Genomic DNA, 11,728 nt, shown 5'->3' with positions numbered 1-11,728 from the left:
AAAGCACTCGTGCATATCACTGAGCTTTCCCCCCCAAGCCCTGCCTGTGCTAAAGTGCCACAGCAAAGCTGACCCCACAAACTCCTGACCTAATCAAAAGACAGAACTGTAAAAAAAGATGTCTGGTGAGACACAGTTTTCACAGTAATTTCAGCCCAATTTTGCCCACATTATATTAGAGAAATGGGTTGTAAAGCACATTTGAAGTAGAAGAACTATAAATATCTCACCGTTTTTTTTCACTGTGCTGATTGACTCCAACTAACAGCAGCTCCTGTAGTTGTAAAGGACAAGCTATTTCCCCCCAAATAAAAAGCAGAGACTATGTCTTTTCCAGCCTTGTTTGAGGGACCATACCCACTTCTGCAGCCTGGAGCTCCCCAGGACGATCCTACTGAATGCTGCCCGTGCTGCCCTGGCCTCGAGCAGATGGGCTCCGCTTCCAGGGTGTCCAAGGCTTTGCCCTTCAGCCTCGAATGTGGCGCAGCTCTGCTGTTTCCCAAAAGAGCCACATGATGCATAGGTGAAGCTCTCGAGCTCCCCTGAGCAGCCCCTCGACAACAAATCACTTCAACAAATAAAAGTTTTGAGATGAACTCACAAGCCACTCTCCTCCCGCCATCATCCTGCTGCCATAGAGCTGGGCATAACCTCAATGAAAGAAGAGCAAGAAAAGGGTTCTCCCAGAACACCCAAAGACCTGCTATGCTGCGTGCTGAAGGGACACGGTGGTGTCCTCTGAGGCTTTTCTAACTCTACACCATCCCATAAACCGAGAAGGAAAAGAAACCAGGATTTCCAAGCTCTCATCACTAGGTGGGGGTGGGTAGAGCACCAAAGGCATTCCCACCACTCCACCTTTTCCAGCAGGGAGAGCCCAGCGTGCCGTGGCTGCGGGACAAGGGACCAGCTTACTCACACCCAAGTGCTCACAGGTATATTTCACACGGAACGCTGTTTGTAAAATGTTCAAACCTTGCATATAATGCGTAATGCTATTAAGTAGAATATCTAAAGTACTTAAACTAATTATGCCTATTTTGTAAGATTAATTATAATTAATAATTTAACATATTTTATCATTTAAGTCAGTATCCGTTCTGATCTTTAACTTTAGAGAGCACACTGTATACGTACCACATAATTAGGTCTTATGTATCACATAATTAGGGCTAAATACTAGGAAATCAGGCTAATTAGACCAAATCAAATTGAATTATTTAAGCTCTTTTTTTTTTAATTTTAGATGTAGAATATTTAGTAATTAAATACTGATTTCATTTTCTTGTACTTGCACTTCTGCCTTGTCTCTCAGCCGCCTGTTGTAACGAAGCATTGTAAGAGCGTTTGTCACGGGAGCGCAGGACAGGGACCGCTCCACAAACAAAGGCACCACGCAAAGAAACATCACATTGTTAAGGATTTCAGGGCAGCAGAGCCATGGGAACACCGTCCACACGCCTGAAGCTTTCCCCTAGCACCAGTACCCTTGGTGGGGAACACATCCCTTGGGGGTGAAGCTGCTCTCAGCAGCCTTTGCCACACCGTAGCTCCCCTCCAGTGTTTAAACCCCTTGTAATACCTGGCTAATGGCACCTAGAGATGAAAACCAGTTATTCTGGCAATGGTTCAAAGCTTCTCTGGTAGAAAGGGTTTAGGACAGACGCTGTTGGCCATATTACATAGGCATAAAGCGTCAAATAATAAAGTCTTTCAAATAAAGCGTGTTACTGCCAAAAAAGCAGAGAACGTAAGTGAACAATAACAGGGCTGGAGGCAAAATCCTCAGTGTGAGAAAGCACCTGCCTTAAACCAGGCTCAGAAAATGCGTGGTTCATTTCAGATATACATTTACAGCCAGAAAAACTTCTACTTTGCTATGGAGATTAATTCATTTCCTTATAATTTATCAAAAAAGACAATAAAGTTTCGTTACGGGTTTATCATCCTTCTCTGCCAGCTGATCTAAACCTTCTCCTAATGCTTCACCCTGGGCTGGTGTTGCACTCAGCCCAGGAAACCCAGGTGTGGGCATGACAATGTCCAATTACATTCTGGCATCACACTCAAAAGATCTGCTTCTAAATGATCCTTTATGGCAGAGCTTCAGCGATGGGTGAGATTGGCCAAGGGCTCAGGGAATAAAGCGTTAGTTTCCACCAATGCCTTTATCAATTTTAACCAACTATAGGATTGATTTGAAAAGAAAACACATCAACAGACAGGAAAACTAGGAAAAAAAAAACACCTCAATGTGGCTGTGGGCAAAGGAGTAAATTACTGCAGAGTAAGCAGAGTTTGGGGCTGGCAGAAGCAATCATGCACCCTGTGACAGCATCCTGCCCACAGCAGGGCTGACTTCAGGTGAGCCACCACCACAGCCACACCACCCCATCCCAGGTTCATACCCCAACTTCCACAGCAGCTCCTGCATGTGCCCACACTCAAAATATAAACATTTAAAGATTAACACATTCCTGGTGCAAGCAACTGAAAATGTTTCTTCCATCAAGGTAAATGTTAAGGGAATCCATACTCGATCGAGGGGCCACGAAATTGAAAGCAATCATATGCCAAGTAGTCGGGGTCCTTTTGTACATGTGGCATTCCCTTCTGCTGCCTTATCCAGCGCTCAGCCAAGTCAATAAAAGGAATCCCATGGACTTCAAGGGGCTTAGAGGGAGCCCGTGGTTTCACCGTGTTTTGTTTTGAAAAATCAGTGTTCCTTTTGTTTAAAGTGCTTAAGAAGAGATTTGCACACTTTGACTTTCTTCCAACACTGGCTCTTGAATCAAAATAACTTGGTTTCTGGGTGGTTTTGTTGGTTTGGGTTTTTTTTTACATCTCACACCATATAAAACACGCTTGATGAGCAGATAAAAGTGAGGAACGTGGACACACGACAGAATCAAAGGAGTAGGCAGCTCCCACGCCAAGTCAGCCGTGTCCTAAGGCAACAGACAGAGGGGGAAAATGTCACAGCGGATGCTGAAGTTCTCTGAGAGAAGTAGCAAATAAATGTTTCATTTTAAAGAAAGAGCAGGGACACAGGGACACATTGCCCATCCCCTCATCACATGAGCCCGCTCCCTCAAGCTCTACCTGCAGCTAACGGTCGTCATCACCAGATCCGCACTTTCTATGGGCACGGGGCATTGGGGGTTGCCAGGGGGCTGCCGGGACACACAGAGCTCCATTTTGCTGCTGTCCTTTAGGGTGTTTGTTAAAGAGGAGGGTGGGATCTTTTTTTTAATCTGAGCTTGCTTCATACAACTTCAATTGTACATTCACACCAATTCTGTGTTTGATTTGTCTCAGCAGAAAGGCGCCCGCGCCGCTCGCTTCTCTCCAGGTTGCAATCACAGCACAACCTCATCCTTCGGTGGTAAAACACGGGAAATAAATGGAGCTCAGAGTACAAATAAACAATTAATAACCATTGATTTTATGGATTTACGTTTCTCTCGTAGCCCCATGAACAATATCCACAGAGCACAACTCACGGAATAAAGCCATTTTGATTTCTTTTTTTCTTTTAAATAGCTTTTTCTGAATCATTATTTCATTTGTCATTTATTACACATTTCGAATTGGCCTGGAGACATCCCCTCTCAGGATCAGCTACACGAGGTTTTTAAAAGTCAATTTTCATTTACTCTTACGAAGGGAAGAAGGCTTCCTCCCCCTCCATGTTTTTCTAATCACTTTTTGTAATACTCGCTTTGATCCAGAGATTTAAGCAAAAGCACGCGATTTTGGCTTAGAAGAGGAATTCCTTATTTAACCTCCAACACTCGAAAGCAGACACCTGTCACTGAGGCTGCAACGTGCTGTCAGTTGTGATTGTGGCTATTAAATTTGATAAACAAGTATCACATGGGGATGCTTTTACACAGAAACGCCCCCAGTCCACACACCCCGTGCAAAAAAATCTTAGTGATTTAACTAAAATCCCACAAATTAATGAACGCTGAAGACCTCTCACATGCCAACGCAACTTTCAGGGTTTAATGACACACACCCCTAACCCACAGTTCAGAAAGCAGAATAAACGCTTCTCGACTTAAAGCATTTCACAGCGACAGCAGCTCTGAAACTTCACATGCAGCGTAGCCACCAAGAACAATTTAACACCCATTAATAAAGGAATTTTCAGAGGAACTCGAGCTCAAATTATATCAATCTTCTACTGTTCCAAAATAAACGCATCAGGTGGCATTTAAATGCAGGTGGCTAACCATTTTATCAGTGCACATATTTAAGCTATTAGAAATATAATTAGAAAAATTAAATTAAACACACTTAATGCAGATTCTAATTCTAGCAACACTGTCCTTATCATTATGCCATTTTTATAGCAAATTATAAAGTATGTCTAAATTGTACCGGTTTGTTTCTGACTGATAGCTGAACTCAGATAATTAAGTTGTTAACCATGTACTTCAGTGGTCAACATGGTTATGTATCTTTGTCTTATCACTACCCCTCCTCCTTGTTTCCACAGACCTCAGGGGAAGCAGATGAATGGCACTTGACACTACCCACCTACACAGCCGACTGATTAGACCGAGCCCTGTACCACAGGTACACTCAATTATATGCTTTTCTGAGATTCAAGCATTTCCTGAGCTGGGAGCATTTGGAAACTGTTTATTTGATGCATTTTGCAGCCAAGGAAAACTGCAACGGAACATCCTTAAAACTTTCAATACTGTTTTATCACCCTGGGCCCTTCAGGCAGACTTTATGGAAAGGGTTCTATTTCATTAAGGAGGAAAAAAGTCCTCTCTACCACAAATAATTAGCCTCACAAGGTATAACAAGGGCAAGAGCAGAGTCCTGCATCTGGGTAGGAACAACCCCATGCACCGGGACAGGCTGCAGGTGACCTGATGGAGAGCAGCTCCAAGAGAGGGACCTGGGAGTACTGGTGGGCAGCAACCAAATGAGCAGCAACATGCCCTTGTGGGCAAGAAGCCAATGGCACTCTGGGGACATCAAGAAGAGTGTGGGCAGCAGGGCCAGGGAGGTTATTCTTCCCTTCTACTCTGCTCTGACGATGCCTCATCTGGAGTCCTTTGTCCAATTCTGGGCTCCCCAGCTCCAGAGAGACAGGGAACTGCTGGAGAGAGGTCAGTGCAGGGCTGCCAAGATGCTGAGGGGATGGAACGTGTGTGAGGAGGAAAGGCTGTGGGACCTGGGGCAGTTCACAGGACCACATCAATGCTGATAAACCCTAAAAGGGTGAGTTGTCAGGAGGATGGGGACAGTGTTTGTTCTGTGGTGGCCAGCGATGGGACAAGGGGAAACGGGCACAAGCTGGAACATGGAAGTTCCACTGGCACAGAAGGAGAAACTCCTTTGGTGTTGAGGTGAGGGAGCCCTGGCCCAGGCTGCCCAGGGAGGGCCAGCGGCCACTTGTGTGATGAGGTTACTCAGTTCTGAGAGTTGCTCAGAAGGCACATCCCTGCCCCAACACGTCCCTTACTTTCCCCATCAGCCAGGACCTGCAGAGCCACTGGACACAGGCAGACTATGGGCACGGTGCTGTACAATAAGGCTAGCCAGGACTTCATTCTTCTGGCCACCCAAGGAGTGGGTTACTTTCACACTCCCCTGATTAATTAACATAACTTCAGGGAAATAAAATGTAGTTATTTTACCAGCAGGCTCAATCAATAAATAGCAAAATATAGACACAGGTGCATATATATATATAAAAAGAAAAATCTGGATTTCAGTTCTCCTGGGAAAACAATCAATGTTCAGATAATACAACTGTGTTTCAGTACAGCTGGGGATGGGATTTGTAATACGAGAGATTATTTGTAATATATTAGAAATTTGAAAATTGGGATCACTTTGATGCTTGGGCTAGATTTATGTATGTGTAACTGTATGTGTAGGAGCTTTCCCTTAAGAGAAATCGCACGGATCTTCTTGTCTCTAGATCTCGTGGCATCCCGTCTTCATCAAAACAGCACGGGAAATGAAACAACTTCCTGAATTTTAAACACCCTGTTCCACACTAACTTTCCATAGTTCATCCCATTTGCAACACCCGAATTCACCAGGTTGGTTGATACTTTTCCAACAGCAAAAGCCCAGTGTAAACACACTGGAAGTTTTACCGAGAGACTTAACCAAGCAGCTTGCTTTACCTACAGCCATTATAGTTATTACTATGAATGCAAGAGCTGGCTTAATGACACAAAATAGACTTTTTTATAAGATAGTTGCAGTCATTTCTTTTTCCATTTAACCTGTCTCTACGCTGAGCACTGTCTACGCTGAGCATCAGCACGGCCGCATCGAAACGGCCATGGACCTAATGGAGTTCCACTTCATTGCTCCTAAATGATTACAAACTAAATACCCTCTGTTTAGAAGGAGAATATGTGTTTTTTTTCACATTTGCACATGAAAGAGTAACACACGAGGTTATTTTTGCAATATGTCATCAATAAAGGTTTCGACATTGTGACTTGGTTACAAACATTTCCTTCTGTTGGGGTTTTTGTTTTTCCTTTGACCTCCTCCCACTGCAGACAATTTGGTGGAGGAAAAAAAACCAAAAGTCCACCCTGTTCTCCATATTTATTAACAAATTCAATAGGATCTGGTGGCTCTCTTTTAAACTTCTGAGCACAGGAAATATTTCAAAAGATACCTCCTGAAAAGAAAAGGAAGCTACTCTCTTGGTAGGGGGTATCACTTTTCCCTAGAGATCTTTCCAGGAGAGCAAAAACACACACATACATATAAGCTAGGCAAGCAGGATTAAAGAAAATCCTTTCCACAATGCATTTTTCTGCTTTTCATTCTACGTGATCAGACTGAACTATTCTTGCTAACAAATATGTGATTATTAGCATATAAATTTAACACCTAGCTATGCTATAACCACAACAATTTCTTTATCAGCTTGATGTGTTTAATATGGAAAATATTTGTTTGCCATTATTTTCTGGTTCTTACCGGGGTTTTTATTATTGTTGAATGTTTTTTATTCCTCAAAACATCATTAGCTTCCACATACTGATAGATTTTCATTTTTTATGTCTTTAAATTAGATTAGAAGATTGAGGGATAATCGTCCAAACCAAACCTTTTGATGTCTTTCTGTTTGGTATTTAGATGCACATTCTATCTCCCCCTTCTACAAGAGTGCAGTGTTGGATGTGCCAGATTCAAGGTCCCTTCCAACCCTTAAGATTCTGTGATTTTAGTCCAGTGTGAACACTGCTTTGATGGCAATTTTGTCTCTTGCTCGATTGCTAGCTTCTGGGGACACAAATTCTATTTGTCAATCACAGGGACATCCTGGCCATGTTTAGATATTGTAGCTGCTGGTGTAGTACAGACAAAAAAATTAAGAGGAAGCTTCAATTGGGAATTGGAAAGAGAACTTCTGGAAATTGCTCAACATCCTACCTCCTTGCCAAGAACTCTTTATGTAGTTGTTTTAGATCTTTAAATCCAAGGCAAAAAAAAAAAAAGTTCAAGCAGCTTGTAAGAGACAGTGAAAGGAAATGTTGCTCTGGAGCTACCATGTCCTACTTTTGGGTGTCCAGCCACTGTCTGGGAGCTCCTGTCCCTGTTTCGGATAACAATGGGCTGGATGCAATGCCAACCAAACCATCAGGGAGCTCGGGCAAAGCTGGGCATCTCTAACTATAACCACCCTCAAAGATGCATTCCTAAGAGGCTTTGGGTTGCTCTACAAGTGAGTCAGGTTGCACTTGGTCTAGGTCTTTGAAAGCTCCTCCTATCCTGCAGAACCTGAAGGACTGGCACAAGATTCATCTGCAAGTTGAAATCATGGCAGCCTCTGAGGAGATGCTTATACCCATCACTGCAAAACCAACTTCATTCTGCATGTGGGTTATAAAATGTCTTGTTTGGCTAGAGACACTGCCTCTGTGGGCAAATCCTACAAAACCCTCACTCTTTCTTCACCTTCTCAATGCCTGACAAGTGCGAGCTCCCCAGGCAAGAGGGCAGGGAAGGAAAGAGTAGAACCCTGTCACAGGTGAGCTGCAGCAAGGACAGAGCAGCACATTGCTCTGAGACACATCTCTCCCTTGTCTGTCGGAAAAGATCTGCAGATAACAAGAATCATTGTTTTCCCAGGAGAAATGGGAGCTCCTGGCTGGTACCTTCAAAGAGACAGAAAGAAACTGAAAGAAAAAAGAATACAAGCTTTCCCTCCTTCTTGGTTTATTTTCTTCTCTGAGGACAAGGAAGCAGAATGGACAGCATCTACATCTAAATACACATTGGGCCGCCATGAGCAGTGCAGGTGGCTTTTCTTTCTGTTAGCACCAGCAGCAACACTGCTATTTTACCACTTTATAAGCCTCTAGGAGAGTCGGGGGAAAAAATAAAGTCAGAACTAGGAAAAAAAAAAGCAACACATTGAACACTTAGAGCCAGCAAAAGCTATTCTTTTTCTCTAGGAGCCGAAGTTTGAGGGGATAAAAAGCCAACAAACCACAATTGTTGACACTGAGAAATTATTTGGGAAGATAAAAGGAAAAGCGTTTGTGTGAGCAAAGAAGGAAGAGAAGATAAAAGATTGAGAGGGAAGGAGTGGCATCAGAACAGAGGAAAGAGAGGGAGCTGGAGGAAGAGAATGGAAATGGAGAGGAAATTTAAAAGAAGATCTGGGCACAAAAGTAACCTTGCAGAAAACTGGGGACTGTGGAAATTAAAACACATAAAACCCAGTTGTTTTAGAGTTTCCAGGTTAGTTTTCCTCTATTCTTGCTTAACTTTTAAGGTCATTTTTTTACCTCTATTCAGTGATGTCACTCAATGTCCCACTGTGCTGAATGGAGAACCCCGATAAACATCACACCACTTCAGCTGCACCAGCCATCAGAGAACTCTCTTAAATGCTACAAGCACGTGGGCATCACAGACACAGAAACATCATCAGCACACAACCAGCACAAACACATGATCCCCTCTGAACAGTGCAGCCGCTCTGAGCTCCAGATGAAAACACCCTGTTTCACTGAACACGATCTACAACGACGCGTCCGTGCTCCAAATGTCACGACTCACACGCTTTGGACTTCGAAACTGCACCATTCCCTCGAGTTAAGCATGTTGTATTCTCTGGAAAACAGCCAGGGCCAACTTTAGAGATTGCCTTTTGCAAATTAAGTTATTTGCCGTTATACAGAAATTGGAATCGAGTCCACAACCACCACTATTTGAGAACCTCTCTAAAACAACAGTAAGAGGCTTCTACTTCCATCATCTACAACGTGAAGGTTGCTGTTTGTTGTACACAGCCTAATTTTGCTCAAAGTTTTACAAACTCTTCAGTATTCAAAGATTAGTTGTTTTAATTCTTATACCAAGATGAAAACAGAATAACTTAGGGCAACAGGCAGGGTAATTGCACTACCTGGTAGCATTATTTTCTTGGCAATTACAGTTTATACCGCGCTTACTGCTACCATAAACCAGCGTGCATTGTCCTGAGAAGAAATCTGTTTAACAATGTAAGAGGCCAGGCAATAGACATGTGTCAATATTTGCTTTCTAGTCCCCGAGTAGTGTGCATTTTACATCTGACTGTAAGGAGGAAAAAAAAAAAAGTTGATTTATCCAGCTAAAGTTTCAAAGAAAAGAGACAACGAGCAGCGCGTGGGACTTCCTGTGAATCTGTCCTTTCCTCTTAGAAAAACAACTGTTACCTTGTGAAATCTCGGGGAGCAGCCCCTCTCTCTCTCTTTTCTGTGGCCTGTGTTGATCTGAGTTTTGGTGGGGTTTAAGATGCTGTACTCAGAGCAGGCCAGCATGCTGAAAACGTTATTCTGACACATTCTACACGTTAATTGAAAATAAATACATGTTTTTAAAAGCCACGAAGACCCGTCAGCCTGAAAATTGTGTGAAGATGGGGTAGTCCTAAACGAAAGGCAGCAAGACAAGCAAAAACCAGGAAACCCCCCAGTTTGCAGCGACAGCTGATTTCATAACGCGTTTGCAACTGCTAATGAACAGAATTATTGCCGCACAAGAGAAATCTTGTGGTCTCTACTCTATCACTACAGAGGGCAGCAACAGACAACAGAGCTCTTTAGCATTACAGAGGAAATGTTAAACATTCCCAGTAAACAAGGGAGCTGGGAGAAGCTGGTCTTGTGGGCAGACCCGAGATTTTGTCCGAGCAGGGTCTGAGGCTCTTTACCGCATGTTCTAGCTTCCTTTGGATCCTGACAAGCGAGTGGGTTTGGAAAGTCTGAGGGATGCTGGGACTGCTTAATGAGTTCAGCTTATTATCTGTCAATTTACCAAACCCAGATATTAAAAATAAGCATAGACCATGAGTCATAGTATATGAGCTGGACCATATGGTAGCCAGTTAAATTCATTTCATCTTTTCCTCCCCACTTTGCACTCAAAATCAGTGGGTTTCCGTTATATCTCTTGGTAGATGAAGAAGCAAAAAGCCAAATAGCTGGGAAGCAAGTGTTCCACAGCCTAGAGACCACGCATCATACAATACAACAGAAAGACATTTACTGTAAAGACGTGAAAGTCTGAATCTGAAGAAAGTTGCTCAGTTGAATATATTTAAGTGACTTTATAATTTTGTCTCAGTAGTGAGAACACGTTGGGGGCAGGGGTGAGGTGCCTGGTGCAGCTATTAGCAGTGGTCACATCCTCCTCCAGCTCCAGCAGCAGATGCAAAGGAGGGCAGCAAAGGTCTGATGATCAAACGGGGAGAAAATGACTGACAACACGGAGCTAGTTCAAAGGAACTAATAGAATAATTAGTTCCAAAAAGACTAAAAAAGACTGAAGAATTCATGATGTCATAAAAAGCAGAGCTACTTAAATTGGATTAGAAAATAAAAATGACACGAACATTGTAAATATTCACAGATCACATCATTGACGTGTAATGTGCCGTTAAATGATGTCAAATTAAAGGGGAAATTACATGTGTAAGAACTAGGAAGAATAAAGGGAAGACATTTTAAAGATGCACAGTCCTTCAAGTGAAAATCCCCATCGTATATCAGGGCTGATCGCTGCATGGGTGAGGAAACCATGAGAGAAGAATAAAATAAAATATGGGAAAGAAAACACAGGGTAAAAACATCTCAATTTAAACGCCGCGGTGAAAGGCTGTTAACTTCAGAGCCAGACGGCTTCTCCTCTTGTGTGGCTTTGTAAGGCTGCTCCCAGCCAAGGTGATGCCCACAACCAGGTGCTTTCGTTGCTTAAACCCTATTAAACTTCATCCTAATTTATGACAAAAATAACCAGCAGTCATGTGTACTTTCACAGGGGAAGCTACCCCGAGGAGGGAAAAGGGCTTTGCTCAAACAGTACTTGTGCATCTTTTAAATTGTATTGCAATTAACACAGCGCTGCGTGAGCAAAAGCAAGAGGCTGGAAAGGTGGTGGTTCTGAATCCACAGTCTTCCAAAGGAGAAAATGCTGTTATAGATACCCTTCATCACTCATGCCTCGTGCACCATCCGCAGAGGCTTCTAGGCCCTCAACCAGAGTGAGATATCATCTCATCCATGGCAGATAGCAATGCTGTGGCAATTAATTTACCTATATTGTGCTCTTTCAAGTGAGCTTGAAAAGAAGGTCCTTCCAGTTTCTCTCCCTTCCTTCCGTGTGCTATCTGAATCTTCTGCTCCAAAGACAGCATTTAAAACTCCTGAAAATACCTGCATAATAAAGTGTAAGA

The sequence above is a fragment of the Colius striatus genome, chromosome 11 (assembly GCF_028858725.1).
Source record: "Colius striatus isolate bColStr4 chromosome 11, bColStr4.1.hap1, whole genome shotgun sequence".
NCBI classification, from domain to species: domain Eukaryota; kingdom Metazoa; phylum Chordata; class Aves; order Coliiformes; family Coliidae; genus Colius; species Colius striatus.
The sequence above is the reverse complement of the archived record's forward strand: the minus strand, read 5'-3'. Positions refer to the sequence as shown.